Here is a 7,301-nt window from a genome sequence, read left to right as displayed (position 1 = left end):
AACAGCATAGTGAATTAGTGTACTTTGGACCTTCACAAACTAATTCAAGAACTAAACAGGATCAACTAGGAAACTAATCACAAGAGTGCATTTCTGATTTTAGGATCTGAGGCACTGTTAAAGTTTTTCCTTGGTCCAAGAATTTCTAGTGTGCGCTGATCAACACATTATCCATCAGCATACGTGCATCACAGGCTGCATGCTTAGCCTTCTGCTCTACTCGCTTTACACCTATGACTGCATTGTTAAGCACAGCTCCGACACATTCAAGTTTGCAGATGACATCACTACCAAGGGCCCAAAGGTGGTGATGAATCAGCATATAGGAGGTAATGGAAAATTTGGACAAGTGGTATCTAAACAACAGACTCTCACTCAACATACATCAAAGTTGCTGGTGAACGCAGCAGGCCAGGCAGCATCTATAGGAAGAGGCGCAGTCGACGTTTCAGGCCGAGACCCTTCCTCAGGACTAACTGAAGGAAGAGTGAGTAAGGGATTTGAAAGCTGGAGGGGGAGGGGGAGATCCAAAATGATAGGAGAAGACAGGAGGGGGAGGGATGGAGCCAAGAGCTGGACAGGTGATAGGCAAAAGGGATACGAGAGGGTCATGGGACAGGAGGTCTGGGAAGAAAGACAAGGGGGGGGGTGACCCAGAGGATGGGCAAGAGGTATATTCAGAGGGACAGAGGGAGAAAAAGGAGAGCGATCCCTGCGGAATGCAGAGAGAGGCGGGGAGGGAAAGATATGCTTAGTGGTGGGATCCCATTTCACGTACATCTGCTCTCACTCCATCCTCCCACCACCCCACTAGGAATAGGGTTCCCCTGGTCCTCACCTACCACCCCACCAGCCTCCGGGTCCAACATATTATTCTCCGTAACTTCCGCCACCTCCAACGGGATCCCACCACTAAGCACATCTTCCCCCCCCTCCCCTCTGCATTCCGCAGGGATCGCTCCCTACACAACTCCCTTGTCCATTCGTCCCCCCCATCCCTCCCCACTGATCTCCCTCCTGGCACTTATCCGTGTAAGCGGAACACGTGCTACACATGCCCTTACACTTCCTCCCTTACCACCATTCAGGGCCCCAGACAGTCCTTCCAGGTGAGGCATCACTTCACCTGTGAGTCGACTGGGGTTATATACTGCGTCCGGTGCTCCCGATGTGGCCTTTTATATATTGGCGAGACCCGACGCAGACTGGGAGACCACTTTGCTGAACATCTACACTCTGTCCGCCAGAGAAAGCAGGATCTCCCAGTGGCCACACATTTTAATTCCACATCCCATTCCCATTCTGACATGTCTATCCACAGCCTCCTCTACTGTAAAGATGAAGCCACACTCAGGTTGGAGGAACAACACCTTATATTCCGTCTGGGTAGCCTCCAACCTCATGGCATGAACATTGACTTCTCTAACTTCCGCTAGGCCCCACCTCCCCCTCGTACCCCATCTGTTACTCTTTTTAATGCACACATTCTTTCTCTCACTCTCCTTTTTCTCCCTCTGTCCCTCTGAATATACCTCTTGCCCATCCTCTGGGTCACCCCCCCCCGTCTTTCTTCCCGGACCTCCTGTCCCATGATCCTCTCGTATCCCCTTCTGCCTATCACCTGTCCAGCTCTCGGCTCCATCCCTCCCCCTCCTGTCTTCTCCTATCATTTTGCATCTCCCCCTCCCCCTCCAGCTTTCAAATCCCTTACTCACTCTTCCTTCAGTTAGTCCTGACGAAGGGTCTTGGCCTGAAACGTCGACTGCGCCTCTTCCTATAGATGCTGCCTGGCCTGCTGCGTTCACCAGCAACTTTGATGTATGTTGCTTGAATTTCCAGCATCTGCAGAATTCCTGTTGTTTGCGTTTAGACTCTCACTCAATGTTAGCAAGACCAAGGAACTGATTGTGGACTTCAGGAAAAGGAAACCAGAGGTTCATGATCCAGTCCTCAAAGGGGAAATAAGAGATGAAAAGGATAAGCAAATTTAATTTCCTGGGTGATATTATTTCAGAGGACCTGTACTGTGCCTGATTACTTCCTTAGGAGTCTGCAAAGATTTGGTGTGACATCTGAAACTTGACAAATGTGTGGTGGAGAATATATTGACTGGCTGCATCACAGCCTGGTATGGAAACACTGATGCTACTGTACAGAAAACCATACCAAAGGTCGTGGATTCAGCCCAATACATCACAAGTAAAACCACTGAACTCAACTACAAGAAATGCTGTTGTAGGAAATCAGTATCAATCATCAGACTGTCCGGCTCTTGGCTCCATCCCTCCCCCTCCTGTCTTCTCCTATCATTTTGGATCTCCCCCTCCCCCTCCCACTTCCAAATCTCTTCCTTCAGTTAGTCCTGATGAAGGGTCTCAGCCTGAAACGCCCACTGCACCTCTTCCTAGAGATGCTGCCTGGCCTGCTGCGTTCACCAGCAACTTTGATGTGTGTTGCTCAATCATCAGAGATCCCCCTTCAACCAGATCATGCTCTTTTTTCAATGTTCCTGTTTTGTAAAAGGTACATGAGTTTCAGGACTCACACCCCAGGTTCAAGAACAGTTACTACCCTTCTATCATCAGGCTCTTGAACAAAAGGGGATAGCTACGCTCACTTGCCCATCCATTATATGTTACCACAATCAATTATATCACTTCAATGACTTTTATTTAGTGCTTTCATGTTCTCGGTTTTATTGCTATTTATTTATTTTGCATTTGCAAAATTTGTTGACTTCTGCACTCAATATAATGTTTCTCTGAGCTCGTTAGTTACTATTCCATAGATTTCCTGAGCGTGCCTGCAAGGAAATGAATCTCAAGAGTTGTTTAAGCTGACAAATGTATACTCTGATAATAACCCTCTCAAACTATCATATAAACATTGTGGTTCAGATGCATTTCAAGAAAATCACAGTTTTACCTAATATCATGGATTAATATAAAAGGAGATTAATGATCAAATTAAATACTAATTTCTATTACAATTACATGTTGAAAGCATTACTTGGTGGCAGTGTATTATCTGCAATATGTGTCTGCAATGATTTTGCTTATTTACAGTCAATGAAAAGAATACATCAGCGTACACATCATGAATTTCTCTACCAAAATATTTGAAACTAATACATATTTATAGTACTGTTGCAAATTTGATAGTGTTCTAAATTGTTTTGTATTTCATTTAAAATACCTACATTGTTACCCAGTTTGTCTTTTTTTTATATCTTTTTCAACTATTTTCATTAAACTTCAGAAAATTGAGCCTAAACGTAGTGGTCTCAATGTGATCCAATTCATCAGAATCCAAGAAACAATATTGCTGGCAACCTTACAAAAACTAAATAAAAACAATTGTCATGATAAATTACAATAGGTTTTATTTGTCATGAACCCACTTTCCAACTAAATTACTAGTTGTGTGACCCACACAATGTACTAGATCACTGAACTTTTTGTCCAACATAAACAAGAAAAAAGTACTTTCAACATTTCCAAAACAGAAATAACAAAGTATATTAATATACATTCATCATATACTGCGTATTGATTACTACAATACAAAGCAACATTAAAGATGACAGATGGCACTGCATTTCAATTAATTTTTATCTTGGATTGGCAGTTGATTCTCCCATAAATACAGTGTCTGGATGCAGAGAAAAATACAATAAAATCTTTCAGTGTTTTCTTGGTACCTTCTGTTAATGTTTCTGAAAATTTTCACCAGATAAATGTAACAAAAAGTTTATAAATGAGAGAAATTAGACAAAAACATAGTTCAGAAACAGATAAGGCTGGCAGGGTGGAGATACATCTCTAGCAAAGAAGGTATAAGACTTCTTCCCTCCGCTAGCTTGTATGTCACCCTTGGGCAAAGTGTAGCATCTACTTAGCTCCCTTGCTCAGGGTCACGTCAATCCATGGGACCTAAAGGAGGGTGGTGCTATGAGCAGCTAGTGCATATCATAACTCCTAGTTATGCACATGCTGACGCCAGGCAGAATGTTGTTGTCATCTTTAATCTCTGAAGAATATTGATAGTGGCTGGGGGTTACCCATCTTGTAAAGACACTGCCCAGAAGAAGGCAATGACAAACCATTTCTGTAGAAAAATTTTCCAAGAACAATCATGGTCACGAAGGACCATGATCGCCCATGTCATGCAACACAGTGCAGAATATTGATGATGATGATGATGAAGTGGATGATATTTTAAGTTTCAATCAGGTTTAAACATTTTCTGTCCAAAGCTCTTAAAAAACCTTAATTACTAAAATCATAGTTCAATTCTGCTTGACTGGGTTAGTTGTAGTCTCTTTCCATTTGTATAAATTCATTTCAAAGTTCTGCTATTTACACTTCTTAAAACAAATAAATCTTCTTTCTTTTCTGATAAATTATAGAGTTCAGAAAGTAGCTATAATCTGATCTTTCTGGCAGGTTCTTGGTGTTTATAAAAGAAGACATACAAATATAATATGTACTGTGAAATTTCAAAGGGATTACACTAATAAGTTTCAACTGGCACAAAGAAACAAATCACAATTACAATGCCATATAAAGAGAAAATATTTTAGCAAAGGTCCAAATTACAATTCAAATATAACAAAATCATTTATTTTGACTATTTCCTTTTAAATCATTTCATTTAATTTATATTTTTAAATGACATAACAGGTCCTACAGGATGAGAAATACAAATATATTTCTTTTGCCTCAAAAGAAACGGCTATACACTTTTTTTTGGTAAATGACACAAATATTAACAACAGAAAGAGAACACAGTGATCATCAAGTAAAGAAACATGAAAACAACGCATGGTACCACTGTTAAGCAAAAATTGAAAATGGAGGAGTACCAGAAGGGTAAGAAGCAGAGAAAATCAAGCCTCAGAGCGCAAGCTGAACTACTCGGTTACTCTCTCTGGATAAAGTGACATCACAGGGCTTAGGCAAGTTAGGTCAGGAGGATACAAGACTACACTTTCATTTTTATAATCTTGAAACTTCAGTCTTCACTTTTCCACATGACTGGTACTGACAGCTGTGGCAAGCAGTGCAACTATTCAAGTCACAATATTGAGTTGGAAGGAAATACAATGAAGCTTGGCATGATGCTGATACTGTTGACAAAGTGGACCTTTCACCTCATAGCTGAATACATTCATCTGCAGAAGAACAAAACAAAACTGACAATTAGCTTGATGTGATGGATGAATGAAAGAAATTTCAACTTTCAAGGCAATGTTTCAGGCCAAAGCCCTTCCTCTAGAAAGTCTAGAAAGGAAGGGAAATGACAACAGAAGCGGGGCGGGGGGGGGGGGGGCTGTGAGAGGCAGAAGGATAGCTAGAAAATAATGGGTGCCAGGTGAGTAGGAAAGGTGACAGGACCAGAGAGGAAGAAATCTAGCCGGAAAGGAGTAGACCATAGGAGAACGGGAGGAAGGAAAGGGCCTAGTTGAGAAGAGGTAAAGGACTAAAGTAGGAAATAGAAGAAAAGGAGAAGCACAGAGACTTTTTTTTACCGGAAGGAGAAATTGGTATTCATGCCATCAAACTGGAGACTAACCAGACAAAGTATCAAGTTTTCCTCCTCCAGCCTGAGGTTGCCATCATTGTAGCACATATGGACCAACATGTAGAAATAGGAATAGGAATTGGAATTAAAGTGTTTGGCCACGGAGAAATTCTTATGGCAGATGGAGCGGAGGTGCTCAATGAAATGATCCCCCAATTTATGATGGGTCTCACCAATGTACATAAGGACGCATCATAACCTGGTATGGTTGGAAGTTGTCCTGCAGAAGATCGGGAACACGGCACAGCATATCACATAAACCAATCTTCCGTCCTTGGACTCACTTTACACTGCACGCTGTCAGAGCAGTGCTGCCAGGATAATCAAGGATACAACAGTTGAGGCCAGTTCACTGGCTATATTTAAGAGGGAGTTAGATATGGCCCTTGTGGCTACGGGGATCAGGGGGTATGGAGGGAAGGCTGGGGCGGGGTTCTGAGTTGGATGATCAGCCATGATCATAATGAATGGCGGTGCAGGCTTGAAGGGCCGAATGGCCTACTCCTGCACCTATTTTCTACGTTTTTCTGTTTTTTCCCATTTTTCTATTTTCTATTTATGATTTATAATTTAAATTTTTAATATTTACAATCGATTTGTAATCCAGGGAGCGGGACGCGCAGAATCAAATATCGTTGTAATGATTTTATGTTCTAGTATCAATTGTTTGGTGACTGTAAAGTATAAAGTATAAGTATCAGGAGCACAATAGATGGCCCTAGCATATTTGTTGCGTCATCTGAAAGGAATGCTTAAGAGGGATAAGATAAATGTAAGCAGGGAGTCTTTTCACTTAAGTTGGGTGAGACGAAATAGAGGCCATGGGTTATGGGTGAAAGGTGAAATGATTAAGAGGGAATATGAGTGGTAAATTCTACTTTCAGTGGGCAGTGAGAGAGGAATGAACTGCCAAAGGCAGTGGTGGATGCAAGTTCTGATGTTCAAAGTACATTTATTACCAGAGTATGCATATAATATACAACCGAAGATTCATCCTCCTGGAGGAAGCCACAAACCAAACAATCTGTTAAATGCCAACACAAAATACCCAACAAGCGAGAAAAGAACACAAATTCTGCAAACAGCAATATGTGAGAAATTAACACACAGAATGTTAAACATTAAACTGCAGATATCCCAGAAATAGTCCAGGAGTGCCAGCCACTCAGCTGGTTCAGTTCAGCATTGTACTGATGACCATAAGACATAGGAGCAGAATTAGACCACCTGACCCATTGAGTCTGCTCCACCATTCAATCATGGCTGATTCTTTTCTTTCTCCTCTTCAACTCCAGTTCCTGGCCTTCTCACTAGAACCTTTGATGCCATGTCCAATCAAGAACCTATCAACCTCTGATTTAAATACACCCAGTGACCTGGCCACACAGCTGCATGTGGCAACAAATTCTGCAAATTCACCACCCTCTGGCTAAAGAAATTTCTCATCTGTTTCGAACCGGCGCCCCTCTATCCTGAGGCTCTGCCCTCTTGTCCTAGACTCTTCCTTCATGGGAAACATCCTTTCCACATCTACTCTGTCTAGGCTTTTCAATGAGACTCCCTTGATAAAGTATGTAAAAAGGTTAACACTTTTCGTTAAACAATAGCAGCCTGTTTTTCTGAAAGAAACCACTGATGATCAACTGGTGTGCTAATTTTGTTGTTCAATGCTGATCAATATTTGTTTGTGAAGGTAGCCAGCTATGGTTTCAGAATGC

This window comes from Mobula hypostoma, chromosome Y (genome assembly GCF_963921235.1).
Source record: "Mobula hypostoma chromosome Y, sMobHyp1.1, whole genome shotgun sequence".
NCBI classification, from domain to species: domain Eukaryota; kingdom Metazoa; phylum Chordata; class Chondrichthyes; order Myliobatiformes; family Myliobatidae; genus Mobula; species Mobula hypostoma.
This window is presented reverse-complemented; position numbering follows the sequence as displayed.